The sequence below is a fragment of the Drosophila sulfurigaster genome, chromosome 2L (genome assembly GCF_023558435.1).
Source record: "Drosophila sulfurigaster albostrigata strain 15112-1811.04 chromosome 2L, ASM2355843v2, whole genome shotgun sequence".
Lineage (NCBI taxonomy): Eukaryota > Metazoa > Arthropoda > Insecta > Diptera > Drosophilidae > Drosophila > Drosophila sulfurigaster.
Window position 1 is genome coordinate 27,252,944 of NC_084881.1, and position 18,290 is coordinate 27,271,233.

The window sequence follows — 18,290 nt, forward strand, 5'->3', positions numbered from 1 at the left end:
TACAATATGTATATTGGCAATTAATGAAAAATAGTAAACAGTGGCAAACTTTAGTGACTGCCCTCGCACTGCATTGCCACTGTGAATGTAATGCGTGATGGAAAAGTTGCTGCTGGCGCGTGATTCCAATCGAGTTATTACAGAAATTAATCATGTTGAACATGCATGGGAATTGCATATATCGTACAGAAAGTGAGCGAGATGGCTGCAGTGAGTGAGTGGGACAGAAAGAGTGGGGATGTATATATACTTGTATGTATACATATGCAATCTGCTGCATTTGCATAGCACAGCGAGGACATTTGTCTGTGTGTGTGTGTGCGAGTGTGTGTGTATAAAAAATGGCAACCTGGCAGCTGAATGTGGAAGCAAAACGACCAAAGATTATCATTGTAAGCATTCTTTGAGTGAGTGATTAAAATGCGTGCATGAAAAATGTAAAATTGCGGTACAGCGAACGCTTGAAAAACGACTATTGTCATAGCCATGCACTCACAATACACACACACATTCACACAGCACTCACACAGCACTCACACAGCACTCACATAGTCAGAGTTGCACTCTCCGAGTGGCCATGTGTTAAGTTTAAAGCATTGTCAGAGCTGCGTAATTTGCATTGATTTATGTAAGGTGACCTGCAGCCTGTGTAGCTTGCAACCTGTGCAACTGGCAACCAGCAACCAGCAACCTGCAACCTGCAGTGGCAACTGTAAATGCAAGTGCAACTGCAATGGCAACTGCAGCAATGAAACGATGTCAAGGTGCCACACACATGTAGCAGACGGCGATGCACTGTTAATGTGTCTACGGCTACGTTCCGGGGCACGTACATTCAATTAAACGCCCTTGAGTGCCAGCCACGCCTCTGGGCGTACGCCTCTCTCCCCCTCTCTCCCCTTCTCTCTCTCTCTCTCTCTCTGTGTGTGTAAGGGAGTTTATTGGCATGTCAGTGGCATTGGCAAGCGACAGTGGCCGAGAGCAATGAGCTAAAGATAAATAACAAGCCATATAACGCATACGCACTGTATGCCCAAAGTGCAGGCGTGCGTTGCTTATGCAAAAAGAAAGCGCATGTGTTTGGCCATTGCCATTGCCCTACAAGTCTCCTCTGTCTCTCTCTTTGTCTATCTCTCTTCATCTGTATCTGTCTCTGTCTCTGTATGGGTGACACAATCGCTTGGCAAAGCCCGGACAACAGTAAACAAGCACGCAGCGAGATAGAGACTACCACATGGGCTTCACTCTTCTCTTCTTCTCCTCTGTCGGGGGTATAACTTTGGCGCTTGTCAACGCTGCCCACTGCCCGTCCAGCGCTTTTGTGCTTCACCCCGCTCCCCCTCCTCCACCCGCTTCTCTCTCTCATGTACTGCTGTCCTGTTTGTCTCTCGCTCGTTTTTCGGTGGAGCAGCTTGTGTGCGTGTTGCATGCTTTCAGGCGTTGATTTCCACAACTGCCAAACGCTTGTCTTTTGATCTTACCGTGACCTCGTTGCATGCTGTCCCCTCGGGTCCACCTACCTCCCCCTAGGACTTGCAGCAAATGCAATTTCAATTAAATTTTAAATATTTATGCAGCTGCAACAAAACAAGCAAATACACACAAAAAAAATTAAAAATACTTGAAACAAAACAAAACAATTGCAAAACCAAATGACTTAATCCGCTGCAGCAGAATTTCTCTCGCACTTTCTGTTTTGTAGTCGAGTCTATGGATTAGCATATGGTCTGCATTTCACATTCTGATCGGACATTCAAAACCAAAAAGAGTTGAACTGAATAAAAATTGTCATTGCCTTAAAAGTGCTAAGTTCAAATGTTATTCTTAAGACTACCGAGACATAGGTAAAGTATTAAAGGAATGTTTGTAATAAAGATATATATTTTAAATAATAGTTGTAAGATATGTTACAAACCACCACAGAAAATATTTCAGTTTAAATTTAAAATGGTAACAAAAAACTAAGCTCGTAAAGTCTTTTTTCTAACAGTATTTGAGACAGCTTCTAAAATAGTAAGTACATAAATATTCTCAACTTAAATTGATGTAAATTTGATTGTCAATTAATTAGAATAGTTCAAAATGTGAAAAGAGAGTATTAACTATCAGCCAGACTAAAATAAGTACTTGATTTAAAAAATTAAATTATAAATAACTTTTGAGTTCCATGCAAATAAAATAAATGTAAATTACATAAATAAATAAATAAAATAAAAACAAATTAATAAATAAAATGGAACAAGATGTACGCTAAATAGTTGATTATTTAATTATAAACAACTTTTGAATTTAAAGTCAATGAAGTAAATGTAATTTATATAAAAAAACACAATACAAAAAAAAATGATAAAGAATATTGTATAAAGTATTTGACTACAAAAATTGAATTAAAAATTACTTTTGAATTTAAAGTAAATAAAATAAATGTAGAATTCTCTAAATGAAGAAGAATTAATTAAATAACATTAAGCAACTTACAAATTGTTGAAAATTGAACGATTTTAAAGAATTTAAAGAAGTATACAAAAAATATAAGTATATAAAAATCATATTTCATGAGAAATATGCAAAACTTAAGCTGGTAGAGTAAATTCAAGGGAAGTGAACTTATCACCAAATATTTTTTATTTTGTCGATGTTGTGCTCCGCTGATTCATTAAATGGAAAATTCCAAAAACATTTAAATTATAACTTATGCTTCACATTAGAGATTTCTGCGATAAAGCTAAGCATTTACTTTGCCTCAAGAGCTTACTTATTGCTACGTTTCTTTTTTGAGAGAACAAACCGCGATCGTTCATTGTGAAATCAACAACGAAACGATGAAGTTTTACTTGGCTTCAATTGTGCTAATTCTACTGCTGGAAGCTAGCTTCGTGGTGACAGAGCCTGATTGCGATCAGAATCTAGAAAGATCTAGCTCTCACGAGCTGAAGGATGCAAACTTGTTGGAGTGTCTTGGGCCGAATCGCAATTTTGCAGTCTGCATGCAATTGGTCTTTCAGGAAGGAATAGTTAAATTAAGCGACATTACAAATGAACCGCTGGATTAATTTTAAAGTATCATTAACTTTAAATTATCTTTAACTTTAAAGTTTATAATGGACCAAATACAACTTTAAAGTTCGGCCTTATCGTGTAAAGAAAATGCTAAATTGAGTTACAAAATATAAAAGCATTGAATAAAACTAAATCTTATAAATAAATCTGTGAATTATTTCATCAATTAGTGACGTGGACAAAGTGAAGGATATTTGAAACTTAATACGGTCACGGTTATGCTAATTACGATATTTATAATATGGGCACATTTAAAAAATAAAGTCAGTTCTCATTTTTGAAAAGTATATTAATCGTAATTGGTTAATAAAGTGTTTGAGCGGAAATATAACTTTTAAAATCACTATAACAGAAAAAGTTTGATCGATGCTATGCAAGATTTGTATAATAAAGTTATTAACTAGATATAGAGTATGTGTTAACTCTTTCTTGGCTTGCATTATTTGCAGTGAAATAAGTAAGGAAATACATTTTAGTTTTAGCTAAATATTAATTAGAATAGTTCAAAATGTGGAAAGAGAGTATTAACTATTAGCCAGACATGTTTCCAGTAAAAGAAGTAAGTAAATGGTTTTGAATTTGATATGAAATTGTTCGGGAAACAAAATTGGTTTGTCAGAATTACATTTTAGGAAGAATATAAACTGTTGCCGCTTTTAAAGAAGACAAATTGTACATGACAACGTTACTTAATAAATAGTTAATAGTTTATACAGAGTATTAACTAACTGAAATAAGTTGAATTTGAATTTGAACTTAAATAGTTGGAGACACAAAATTAGTTTATCAATAGTTGACAGTTTAGGAAGAAAATAATATCTCGAACTTTTTAAAGAATGCATATGACAAAGTTACCAAATGAATAGTAAATAGTTTAGACGGAGTATTAACTCTCGGCTTGCCATTTTAGCAGTGAAGTTGCTAAAGAATTTCGCTTGGTTTATCCTTTGAAAAGTTCGCCAGGTAACCCTAGTGTGCTATGCGCTGCAATGTTAGCTCAAATCAAGACAAATTGATTTCAATTACCTCCAACTGTCTTTTACATCCACGAGCATTTTCTCACTTGCTCTAGCTCTAAAGCTATCTGCTGTTGTTGTTCTTATTCGTGTACTTCTTATCAGTCGCAAAGTTATGCTCTGGCTATGACTTTGAGTTTCCCGGCAAATGTCACAGTGGCCATAATTCACTGTCTCATAAGAGAGTGTGTTTTCTGTGTGTGTGTGTGTGTGGCGGAGTTAAGCGTGTAAATCATGCCAGACGCGTGAGTTGCCTTTGCGAGTTACTTAAAACGAGCAATTGTACTGCCACGCCCCTTCACACACACACACACACATATCGTAGCTACTTGACGGCCAAATAATGCCACAAATAAATCTAATAACGCCCCGCATAATTTGCATAATTCTCGTATTTAATAGACATGGAACGACGACGACGACGACGGCAGGTAGCCAAAGCAATTGAAGCTGCCGCAGTCTCGCGGCAGGTAATCGTCAGGATCTGGCTACAGTTGCCTGCTTCCCGACTGAGCGCCAACATAAAACACTCAAAGGATATGCTGACAATGAGGCTTAACTCGCATACTCACACACACATATAAAGTGACTGCAATGTGGCACGAGGCAACCATGGAGCTGAAGCTGAAGCTGAAGCTTATGCCCCGAGTGTAGCTTGTGCCTCGGCATGCGCCTAAAAGCGCGCTTAAATAAATTCAATTTAACGTGACTAATACCATTTTATCGCATTGTTTAAAGCATGAAGCGCTGCACAGGATACGAGCAGTGAGCTTCGCATTCTCGCCCCCCTTTCCACTCCAATTACCCCCTCTGTCTGTGTGTTCCAGGCAGGCAACCAGGCAACCAGGCAGATAGACAGACAGACAGATTACCTGCCTCACGTTGTCTTTTTGCCCGTGTGTTTGTGTGTTTGTGCTCCAACAATATTGTCAAATTTCATACACAATTCTGTTTCTGTTTATGTGTCTGTCTGTCTGTTTGTTGTTTCTGTTGTTGCTCCTTTTGTCTGTGTACTCGTGTATTACTATCTGTATTTATGTTTGTCAGTCTGCATGTATGTGTGTGTGTGTGTGTTTAACTGTTGCGATTTACGGACTAAACGGCAACCAGGACGTCGACTTCAACAACGACGAACGAACGAACGTCGTCGACGATGCAATGAGGAAATAATAAATACAACATTTGAGGAAATTGAATTGTATGTGCTTATATGTGTATCTTCAAAGTATACACACACACATATTTGTGCACACACTCACACGCACATATATAACATATACACGAGCCTACATACTGAGTGTTGGTTTGTATAAATATGACTGAGGCTCGTGCAGGCGACAAAAGTGAACCATATTGAATGCTTTTTGCAAACATATTATGATGCAGAAATTATATATATAAATAATAAATAAAACAAGTAAAAAAGTTACAGTCGAATGTGCTCGACTGTGAGATACCCACTAACCATTTTTAATAAAGGCAAAATATTGCGGTATTATTTTCAAAATATACCGAAAATACTAAAAAATATACCAAATGGTATGTTTAGTGTATTCGAAATTTTCAGGAATCATAACTACTATAGTAATTATTGTATATACCAAAACAACTTTAGCTTTAAAATTGCGCTTGTTATTCGATTATTTTGATTTGCGGGGGCGGAAGTGGGCGTGTCAAAAATTTGAAACAAACTTGATCTGCGTGCAAACATAACAAATGCTGTCGAAAAAAAATTATAGCTCTATCTCTTATAGTCTCTGAGATCTAGGTGTTCATACGGACGGACGGACAGACACACAGACGGACAGACGGACAGACGGATATGGCTAGATCGTCTCGGCTGTTGACACTGATCAAGAATATATATACTTTATAGGGTCGGCGACCTGTTACATACATTTCCTGCCAGCACAAAGTTATAATACCCTTCTACCCTATGAGTACCGGGTATAATAAAAATATATATATACAAATAAGTAAAAAAGAATTTGATTTCAAAAATTAAATTATCAATCATTTTTGAGTTGGAAATAAGTACATATGCGGATTTTAAAAAATTTAAAGAAGTATACAAAAAAATATAAAAAATTTATTTCAAATATGCAAAACTTAAGCTGATAAAGTAAATTTAATAAAAGACAATTTATCACAAAATTCTTGTTGTTTTGTCGATGTTGTGCTCCGCTGACTCATTAAAATTGTATTTAATATGTTGATAATTTCCAAAAATATTTAAATTTAACTCATGCTTAAGATTAGCAGACTTCTGCGTTTAAGCTAAGCATTTACTTTGTTTCAAGTGCTTACTTATTGCTACGTTTCTTTTTTGAGAGAACAAACCTCGAGCGTTCATTGTGAAATCAACAACGAAACGATGAAGTTTTACTTGGCTGCAATTGTGCTAATTCTACTGCTGGAAGCTAGCTTCGTGGTGACAGAGCCTGTTTGTGATGTGAATCTAGATGCATGTCGTCTCTTTTACGAGCTGAAGGATGAATACCTTCTGGAATGTCTTGAAGTGCGTCACAATGTGGCAATATGCCTTCCCCGTGCCACTCAAAGGGCAATGGATGAATCTGGAATTCAATTGTAACAACAAAAAAGCCTAACTCCTGTTGATCCTAACTGTAAAGCTTATTTCAACGGGTGCGGCCAAACGTGTAAAGAAAATGATAAGTGGAAAAACTATGGATAAAAGAATTGAATAAAACGAAATCTCATATCATCTTCTTAGAAAATCTGTGTATTATTTATCAATTAGTGACGTGGAATTTAACACAACATTTCGGTTTAATAGATGCATACAATATAATAACAACAAGCAATTAGTTTAATGGGCTCTTATTGACGCCGTTGTATTAGTGCTTCTTTGTATTCACGTCAACCTCAAAAATTTTACTAGAAACATTTGAACATTTCGTTGTTGAAATTTTTGTCGGCTAGCTGAGAGTTCTTCGCGTTGCGTCGCCTCGATTGTTCTGTTTGTGTATGTGCTTATAGGCCACTTTGTTGTCGTTGTTGTTGCTCTGCTGTGGCTGTAGCTGCAGCCAGTAAATACTACAACAACACTCTACAGTTCCCCCGCGCTTCATGCTTCAACATGCCGCTGGAGCCCAGCGTTATTTGTATTGAAGTTAATAAAACTGCCTTTTATGGGGCGCTGCTCAATATGTTTTCATGGCCATTTGAGCGCCTGAACGTATGCAGCAATCAAATTAAATGTTATGTACGCTTTTAAAGAGAACGGAAGTGAAGTGGCGAAAGGGAGAGAGAATGTAAAAGAGAGAGAGGAAGCTGATACATATTGGCGCATCGATGCGTTGATAGCCGACTCCCGGGGCCGATCATCGACAATGCCAATTTGGCAATTTGGCAATGCTTACTTATGCCAATCAAGTGCTCAATGAAATCACAAATTTTTGTGTCCGTCGGGCAACTCGTTTCCTTTATGCCAGAGGCTTGCTGTGATTATGATTATGCAATCATTATGGCCAAATCTTTGCTTTTATGCGAAATTTGCATTTTTCGTATGCTCCTCTGCTTCTAATTGAGTTAACAGCTTTGCTTTAGGCTGATACTCTGATGGAGCCCATAACTGAATATTAGTTAAATTTTTGAGTATTCAATATACATATATATGTATATATATTTTTTATATCTATCACGCACAGTTTTGCATAACAAATTTGCTCAGCTTCCAAATCCGCAAACTCAATTTGTGCTCGGTTTTTTTCCATTTGCTTTTTTCTGTTTTTTTTTGGTGTGGCCATGAAAAGCAAAAGCAAAAGCAAAGACATGAAAAGTCTGTGTGAAAAATCCATGGAACATTTGTCAATTTTATTTATGGTCACGTAGCGTTTATATTTTGCTTTAGATTCCTTTCTTAATGGCTGCAACAAGAACAATGCAGATGCCACAACAGCAGCAGCAGCAGCAGCGGGTGTTAAAGGCCACTTAAGTGCTGAAAAATGTTAGCTAGCAGGTGAAGCTTTAGCCTAAGTACGCGCTTGCAGTCTGCAGTTCACCTGGCATAATTACCTTTCGCTATTGCAACACACTCCACACTCCGGAGCACGATCGTGGGCAGCACGAAAGGTAACCAAAGTGTGCAGAAGGTGTCTGGGATAATGCACAAACAAGTGGCAGTAGCAACCAGGAGTTGTGTAGAGTGGAGGCAACAACATTCTGCTGCCATTAAATTGCAAAATATTTTCAAGGTTTATTATTAAATGGCCAAAGTCAGCGAACTGCGCTTAATGTGAAGCTAACCAACTTAAATTGATTAGCTGCAGCAACGGAAACAGCTCTGTAAATTATGTAGTCTAATACAATAAAAGATTTATAGCAACAATAACAAGCAGCTAAACAATGCAAATTTCTTGTGATACAATTCACACTGCATAACTTCAATTTCTGTGGAAATTAACTTAAATATTTAAGCAACCCACATTATTAGTATTTATTTCTAGGAATTCAACTAAAAGATGAATATAATGATGTATAACAATTTTACAATTTTACTTTTAAACGTAGTTAATAAAAGATTTTTACTTTTGAAGTTCATAAAGAAATACTTTTGTGTCTTAGTTACTTTGGCTGGATATGTGATAAATCTATGGTATATTTTGAATGTATTAGTATATTGATTTTTTATTTGACAATTTGGTATATTTTGTATATTTTCAATGTATTAGTATATTGATGATTTATTGGACAATTTGGAATATTTTATACTCTATGGTATATTTGGAATGTATTAGTATATTGATGAATTATCTGGCAATTTGGTATATTTTGTATTTTATGGTATATTTTAAATGCAGTAATATAGCAGAATTCCAAATATATCATTCAGTATATTTCAGTATCTTCGCGGTATTTTAATTTTGTATATTTTTAAAATATGGTTTTATTAAAAATAAGTAGTAATCTAAAGTAGTATTTTTATTATTGTTTATATTTGTGCTAATTAACTATTTACTTATTTTTAATATATTTTTTATTAAAATGGAATTAAAGGTTTTTAAATATTTGGCGTGTTAGTTTTTTAAAAATTTCGCTGAATCAAAAATGACCAATTACAATATATTATAAATTTTACTTTTAAACTTTTTTCTATTTTATTATATTTTAAATTCAAATTAATGCTACAAAAAGGTAACTAAAATCTTATTTATTTAAATTTTTTTTGCATTTCTGCTGTATTTTTCTACCCTTACATTTTATTTGGAGCAATTTGACATTCAATTTTGCAACGCTGGCTAAGGCGCAAACAATGTCAGCAATTTTAAGCCGCAACACTTAAAGTGTGAACTTGCACCGAGGCACTGTGTGTGTGTGTGTGTGTGAGTGCACAAGGAGATGCCACATTATGCCTTGTTAAAAATGCCCAAAGAGTGAAAGCGCCACAAAAACTGAAGCGAAATGTTATAAACTTGTGTACAGGTAAGTCGCACATATATATGTTTGTCTGAGTGTGTGTGTGTGTGTGGGTGGGGATTTGTGTGTGTGTGTTGCAAAGTCTCATCATCATTGTGTTAACAAAAGAGCATACTCAAGTTTCATACGAAATGCAATTCCACTTTTGCGCACTTTATGTCAACATGTTGTACGTAAATCTTTGTGTAAGACTATGCCAAACGCTTTGGCTCTTTTTGGGTTCAGAGGGTAGTAGTTCAGCACAGAGAAGGGGGAGGGAGGGGAAGGGGAAGGGGAAGAGGCTGTCATGACACAAGGGACAGTGTCCTGCGTGTGTGTGCTTTTCTTTTTTTTTGGTGGGTGGTATTGGTTACACATATGGCCTTCGTAACGCTGCTTGTAAAAGTGTCAAAAGTGCTTGAAATTTCAGCAGGCTTTACAGCCAGACAGAGACGACTACAGAGTGAGAGAGAGAGAGGGAGGCAGTACAGTGGAGAAACTGGACAGACGAAACTTTCATTTCTGGGCTCAAATGCAGAAATCACGCTCATATGCTCAGTTGCACGCAAAGTCAAAAGTCTCTTTGAGTATGCCCCGCACATAACTCTCGCCCTCAACTAGTTTTTCCCTGCTGGCGCAAAATTTGATATGCGTATTTGTGTTGCGCTTTTCTTTTTTTGGCTGCCATCCAGAACAGAACAGCAGCAACAACAACAACAACAAAAAGAAAACAGAGTAGAAGAAAAATCTTTTGGTCCCCGCCAAACGATGTTTAGGCGTCGTAAATAAACAAACACGCTGCTAGACATACACTGCCACGCCTACCGCCCCCACAGCGTGTGTGTGTGTTGATGTTCAGTTGCCATGAAATATTTGGCGCTTGTAGCGCTTTTCACGTTGTGGCGGGAAAAGCAAGGGAAAGCGAGCAAAAGCGTTCGTTTGCTTTCCATCACAACCGGAAGTCGTAGAAGGAAGTTCTCAAGGAAACCAAGCATCTGGCTTTGGGATGCTGCCTGCAACGTTCTCTGCAGTGCATTGAATACGCTCTGCCAGCTGCAGTTGATGTGCTGATTAATATGCTAAGCAACTTGCTGAATGTCACTTTAATTAAATTGATAGGATGGCAAATAGAATTCAAGATAATTAAATCAATCAATAAAAATAAAAATCAATTTGTGCTCAAATAATTGTGTTTTGAGCAGAAGTATTCAATTTAAACCACATCTTAAAATAATTAAAGAATTATGAAGAATATTTAGCTCCCTCCCTAAAAATTATTTGCAGTCATATTATGTAATTTTTACCTTAATTTTTTTTTTGGTCTTGTATACATTTTTTGTATAAACTTTAAACAAAATTCTATCACTTCAAATACAATTTTTTAAGTATTTCATTAGTCAGATTGTTAGCTTATAATGTAAACTTGTTTTTCCCTAAGAAAAGAAAGAAGTTTAACTTAAATAATAAAAAGAACCAACTCCTCCATTAATGTTTTTTTTTAATTGCCTTTAAAAGAAGGAGCATTAAATTGTTTTAGATTCTGTATAAATGTTTCGTTGCAGAATTATATTTTTTTGGTAACTATATTAGAGAATAAAATGTTGAATTTTGTCTGAAGGCCTAAGTAGCTCTTTCTCATCTCATTGCAGTAAGGAATTGTATTCAATAAAACAATAAAATAATAATAATAAAAAGATGAAGAGAATGCATTGAAGTGTGAAGAATTCGCTCTAGCATTTTCTAAATATAACACAGTTAATATGAAACTATATTTCTGCTGTGTTCTTTAATTAACTTTCATAATTGGCTTAGTATTTCCTTGCCAGTATTGGTTACAAACAATTTCCATTCTAAACCCAACTTCAATCTATATTCTCCGCTTCAAAATTTAAAAACCTTGTTGAAGAAAATGCTAATTGCATGGCAAATTTGTGGAGCTAAACGTTAGCTTCGAAATGGCCATAATATTTACCATACTATATGCATAAATCCTTAGCGATAAAGTGCATGTTCTCTACGTGTGAAATGGCAGCGCATTGTGACACTTCCGTACAGAGAGAGAGAGAGAGCCCAATCCATATTTACCACAGCCCCCGCAGCAACCTCAGCGAACAACAGAACAGGAAAGCAGCTCATGTGCAAGCACGAAGCAGGAGACGGGAGGAGGAAGAGACGGGCAATATAACTGTTATTGACACGGCATCATATTGAAAATATGCAGTTTTTCTTCTTTTTTTTTCGTTGCTCTGCGCTTTTCACAGTGCAACTGAGCTGACGTGGGAAATGGGAAAAGTCGAAAAGAGAGAAGGACAGGGGGAGGCGGAGGGGGATTCATGAAGTGGTTCCAATGGTTGGGTAAATAAATGCGACAACATGGCGGCGCATACATGCTTTGATGCTATACTATATATCAAAGTGCAGTATCGTGCATATTTTATGTGCCTCACCCCACTGCAAACAGGACACTGTCAAGAGACGGGGATAAAGAGAGCGGGAGTGAGAGATACAGAGAGAGAGAGAGAGAGAGGGAGCTACACACAGGAGACATCATCATCATATTACACAGATAAACGCCTTAGGCAGACGCCTGTCAAATGCACAGATAGAGATAGCACTAGCTAGAGAAAGAGCAAACAAGAGGGAGAGAGAGAGAGAGTTTGCTGACAGCTTATGATTTTGTAATTAAATGCTGTTATAAGCAAACATGGGAAGGCTTTCCCTTCCCTTCAATTCCCTGCTCATCTCCTAGCAATCACGCCCATTTTCCCCAAAGGATTCCACATATATTGTGCATAACATATATATAATTCACAGTCACAGTTGCGATCAATCAATCTCCATTGACTCGAAGGCCAATGCACTTGTCTATTTATTCGCTCTCTAATTAAAATCTATTAATCTTCAAAATACGCACATTATTATACAGCATATTTCACTTCTGTGTGTGTTTGGCATTTATCTAGCATACTTCCTGGCGCTCTGTCAAATTCCATTCAATATTGCATTGATTAGGTGTAAATTTATGCACAAACTTTATTGTTATTGTTGCTCTCTGCTGTTTGCTATTTGCTGTTTGCATTTTGCGTAAGTATCTATGCATAATTTATGCACGTGCCTTAAGCCAAAACTTGGAATTGCGGTTAAGTATTTGATTTGCGATTTTGGTTGCTTTTCTTGCCACTTAAAATGTCTCTCAACTTGAGGTTAAATCTGCTAAATTGCTAAATATGCTTGCCACATTGTTTAGCAGCTCTCTCTCGATGCACAAAATGCATTGCAAATATTTCTATTACATATTTTTTGATGCATTAAAAACAATTTTCCTGCTTAATGATTTACAATAATAAGTGCTAAATATCTTAAGCACTTCAAGTGTTAACGTTTTGCATTAAATTCGTAAATTAAAAGATAAATTAAAGATTGGGCAGCGAAATATAGTACTCTGTAGCAAGTTAACAATTTAATTTTAATATAATTGAGATTTTAGTAAAATGCATAAAAAAAAATTTTAAAAATTAAAATTAACATAAAAATCAATTCGGAAGTAAGTAGTTATTATTTTCATCTTTGAATACCTTGTCAACAAGCAGCTAAAAAGTTTCTTAAACTAAAGTAGTCAAGTTATTTTGAAATCATATTAGTAATGATACTATTAAAACCCCTTAACAATTTGCTTAATTAAACCAAAACCAATCAACATATAATTTGTATTATGTAAAAAAACAAAAGGCATTTTAATTAAATCATATTTTTCAGTTAGCCATAAACGTATGATATTTTATATTCGATTATTTTCAAGTAATACAAATTAACATATATAACGAGTGTCTTTATGCACTCTTTGTTATTATGGGCTTAATATAGTAAACTTACTGTTAACTAGAATAAAATGTTAAATAAAATGAAAAAAGCGCCATCAACTATCTTATATCTAGCTTAAAAATGCCCTAAATTAAGGTGGTCTACTTATTGTATAAAATTATACAGAATAATATAGTCAATTCAATTAGTAATAACACCACCAAATATCCTGTAGATGGCTTAAATATGTCTGAAATTAAGGTTGTTGAAATGCGCGAAATAAAATAGCAAATGGAAGAAGTCATGTCATTGCGAAATACCCTGTAACAAACTCATTAATTTCTTGGTATACTGATGCTACAATTATTGTCATATTTTAGTGATGATAATAGCACTCTAAATACTCATAAATTCTCTTATATTATAAACTAACTTCAATATTGTATATTCATTTCATAAATTTATTTTAATATCTCTAGCAATACTAAAGCAAGGTTTTTCGATTTCAATATTTAAATTCGGCAACTTTTTAGCCTGCCCACAAAATTGAAATACCCATTGTGTTTAACATTTAAAAATGCCCAGCTGCATGTCAAATGTAATTGGGCAAAAAGTTGTTGGATTTCGGCGAGGTTTTAAGCACAGCACAGGACAGGACAGAACAGAAGAGTACAGGCCACGCTCAATTGCACAGCAAACAGCAACAGTTACTCATAGAGCATGTTTCGACCAACCGCAAGAAGGCCTTTCAACTGACTCTCTCCCTCTATATAAGTATATATGTCTGTATATATGTATTTATGTTCATGCATACATATAGACATAAATCCTTTAGTGACCCAAAAAATATGAACCCCTTCGGTGTGCGGCGCTAGGGACGTGACTGCATAATTTGCCGTTGTCCTTTTCCGCAACTCAACTGAACTGAACTCAACTCAACTCGACACTGGCAATTTTTGCGTTTTAATTTTCATGTCGCTCTCGCTCTCCGTTGCTCTCTGTACTTTTGTACTCAACTGACAGTCAAATAAATTATTACGCTGTCGTGTAAAAGCCGCAGAGATTAAGCAATTATGTGGCACTTAATGCTGGACCAGGCTCAGCATCAGCAGCAGCAACAGCAGCCACAGTCGGAGCAACAGCAGCCAGCGGCTAACTGGTTATTTTAAGGCAGCAGCCGCCACACACTTTTCGCCTTAACATAAATTTTTGATTGCCCAAACTATTGCGCGGATGCCGGACGTTTAGCATCCGGTAAAGCTTCCCGCTTTATATGAAGTGCTCGGTTACGCACGCTTAACCGCAATTTGATTGGCTGCTGTGCGCTGCAAAAGTTTTTGGCTGCATCAGCTAAATGCAAAACACAAGAAAACCAGGTGCAGCAGCAGCCGCTCAACTTCCAAGGAAAATGAAAACGAAAACAAGAAGGAGAGCTACAGTCGAGTATGCTCAACTGTGAAATACCTGCTAGTTCTTAAAATATACCAAATTAATATACCAATAAAATTCAAAAGTATATTAAAGACTTTAATTGGTACACATCGTGAATAAAATAAAAACAGTGAGGTATTAATGTTAAAATATACCAACATTAATATACCGAAAAAATACTAATAATATACCAAAGGATATAATTCGTGTATTGATAACGACTGTGTGATACTCGCTACAGAGAGGAATTATTCTTCAAATGTACCAAATTAATATACCGCAAAAATACTAAAAATATTCCAATGACTATATTTGGTATATTGATATCGTCTGTGAGATGTCAGCTACACATTGTGGATGAAATCAAACTAGTGCGGTATTAATGTTAAAATATACCAAATTCATATACAGTAAAAATACTTAAAAAATATACCGCATGTTACATTTGGTATATTGATATACCAGATTGTCAGCCATTATATCACTATCTTCATATACCATAGGCTAAATTTGGTATGTTGATATATAACTTTAATCAAAATATACCATAGAGTACAAAATATACCAGATTGTCAGCTATTATGTTTCTATCTTTTATAGTCTCTGAGATCTAGGTGTTCATAAGGATGGACAAGAGTATATATATACTTTATAGGTTCGGAGATGCCTCTTCCTTCGTCCATTTCCTCGAGGCACAAAGTTATAATACCCTTCTACCTTTTAAATTAGCGGATAAAATGAACATTTTCGGCGCTATAAACTCCTAAGACAGAGCAGAAGTTGGCTTTTGTTGTAGTTGATGTAGTTGATTCTGTTGTTGTTTTTGTCTAAAGTTTTTGGTGCGTGCGCGAAACCATAAAACCCAACGATGTGGCAAAAGCCTTTCGTTGATGTTGCCCACAAAATCGTTTTTCAATATTTCGACTTGAAGCGAATTTAATGCAAAAACACAGCACACAAAAAAAAAACGAAAACAAAACATTTGTGTTGTCACATTTAAATTGCTTTTGAATGCAATTTCTGTGATAAATATTACTTGACCCGAAAGCATTTTACAGCTGCAAGTGCTTTTCGTATATATGTTTTAATTTAAATTTTCTAATTTACGTTATTGTTATTACTAGACGAAGATGTTGCTGCAACAACAGCAGCAGCAGCAGTCAAAAAACAAAAACATTTACAAAAACTGTCGCATGCAAATCAATCTCAGCTGTCGCCCAGCCGAGTGAGAGAAAGAGCGAGACAATTTATGCATGCTGGCAAAGCATTTCGGGTCGCAATTGTCCTTTGGCTGCCAGCCAGGCAATGTTGTCAGTTGTCCTTCTGACTGACTGTCTCTCTTACTGTCTGTTCGTCTGTCTGTCTGTTGTTATCCACCATGTTTCATTACATTTTTGCAGCTCCTCACCGGCCACTTGTGAGCTGAGCAGAAACGTTACTACAATGGCTATAGTAATCGGTGGCAATGCACAGATATAGAATGGGAATGTGCAAACTATAGAGCGACAGTGCAGTGGCCCATGTCATTTGTCATTAAACACTTTGGAGCAGCCAAGCAGAGCTGAGCACAGCAGAAGCAAAGGCGGCAGCAAGTGGCAGAAACAGCTGTTGACAACGAGGCAAGCTTATGGTTAACATGGCGTATGCGCAATATGTTTGCTTATGCACATCTGTATACCGGCTATGCATTGTAAGCTTTTGGTCATTGTTCCTGCCTTCTCATGCTGCCATTCTGTGTATGTGTGTGTGTGTGTGTTTGTGTCTGCTTTGTTTGTCCTGTCTTGTGGTAGCACACTGAGATTCAGTTTCTCTTCTCTTCACTTCTCTTCTCTCGTCGGCAAACCATAAGTAAAGATTTTAAGCGCATTTTCTAAAAATTTCCATGGCAACCAAGCAACAACAACCGAAAAGCAAATCTAGCAATCACATAAAAGCTGCATACACAGACAGAGAAAATGAAACCGTACAAAAAAAAAGAAAAGCTACGAAATCGAAATGGAGAGAAAAGATATCATCATAAATTTTCATCAGTTCTTAAATTCTTTCATTTTGCATTCGATGCATGACAAATTCCCAACGCACACACACACAAACAATTCACTTGGAACATTTTCTATTACCGTACGCAGGGATTTAGCACTCAATTCACTTACTGCTCTAGAAAATTATTTGGCCACTCAAAAAAGCCAAAAATGTTCTCAAGCAATTTTACAAATGAAAGGGCCGCAAGGCAACAAACCAAATGCCAAACAGCAAGAACAACTAATAAACTCGGGAAAGTAGCTTTAACCTCAGACCCAAAAAAACACAGAGCCAGACTGGCAAATACAAATTTTTATTTTTGCTCTCCACAATTAAAATGCACTTTCATCTTTTGGCAGATCATGTGTTTGCCCCTTGGTCTATTTACTATTTCAACTGCACAATGTTCGCAGTCTTCAACCACAATTGTGAAGAGCTATTTGGCTATTTGGGTTTAATTTTAATTTTATATTACGAGCACATTGCCTGAAGCAGTCCAAAAAAGAAGAGCGTAGTATTAAATTTATACTGCATTTTATACTAACCTCAAAAGTGAGAGATTTTTCAATAAAATTGATGCAAGATGTTAAAGAAATAATGAAATAATTATGCTGCAGGCAAATATCTTTCATTATGGTGAAGTAATTTTCGAGTCTGTTTTGCTAAAATGCACAAGAAATAGTACATTAAAGAGAACGCTGTATTAAATTAATACTGAATTTTATAATAACCTCAAAAGTGAGAAATATGTCAATAAAAATGAAGCATAAAGTTAATGTCAAATTTAATTTTAGTTTAGTTTCATTGTAATTTGCCTAAAGCAGTACAAAAAAAGAAGAGCATAGTATTAAATCTATACTGCATTTCATACTAACCTCAAATGTGAGAAAATTGTCAATAAAATTGAAGAAGGGGAATAAATATTGAAATAATTATTCCAGGCAAATATCTTTCATTATGGTGAAGTCACTTTCGAATATGTTTTGCTAAATTGCACTAAAAGCAGTACAATAAAAAGAATGTGGTATTAAATTAATACTGAATTTTATAATAACCTCAAAAGTGAGAAATTTGTCAATAAAATTGAAGAAGTCATTCTTGCTGCAAACAAATATCAATTAGTCTGCCAAAGTAACTTTCTAAATTACACAAAGAAAGTATAAAAATATATATTAATTAAATATTTTCCACTCGGTTGACACAAACAATTCGAAATGGTATTTTACGGCAAGCGAAAGTATTTAATTTAAATATTCGTTGCATAAGAAAGGCAACACAAAGTGTGTATATGCTGGGCATTTAAAATGCAGCAAGCAATTTACCTTTCGCCCATCTACAACAATTTGCAGCCGCCATTCTCTACGAAAAGTGGCATTTGGTTCATGTTAGCAACAAAAAAAGCAGTCTCGAGAAAGTTCAAGTGCAAAAAGTGCGGCTGAAAATGCAATTTATTCGAAAAGTACACACTTTGGCATATTGAATTTGTGATTAGGCAAATAAACTGAATGGAATTACAAGTGGCATATACAAGCGAAACAGTTT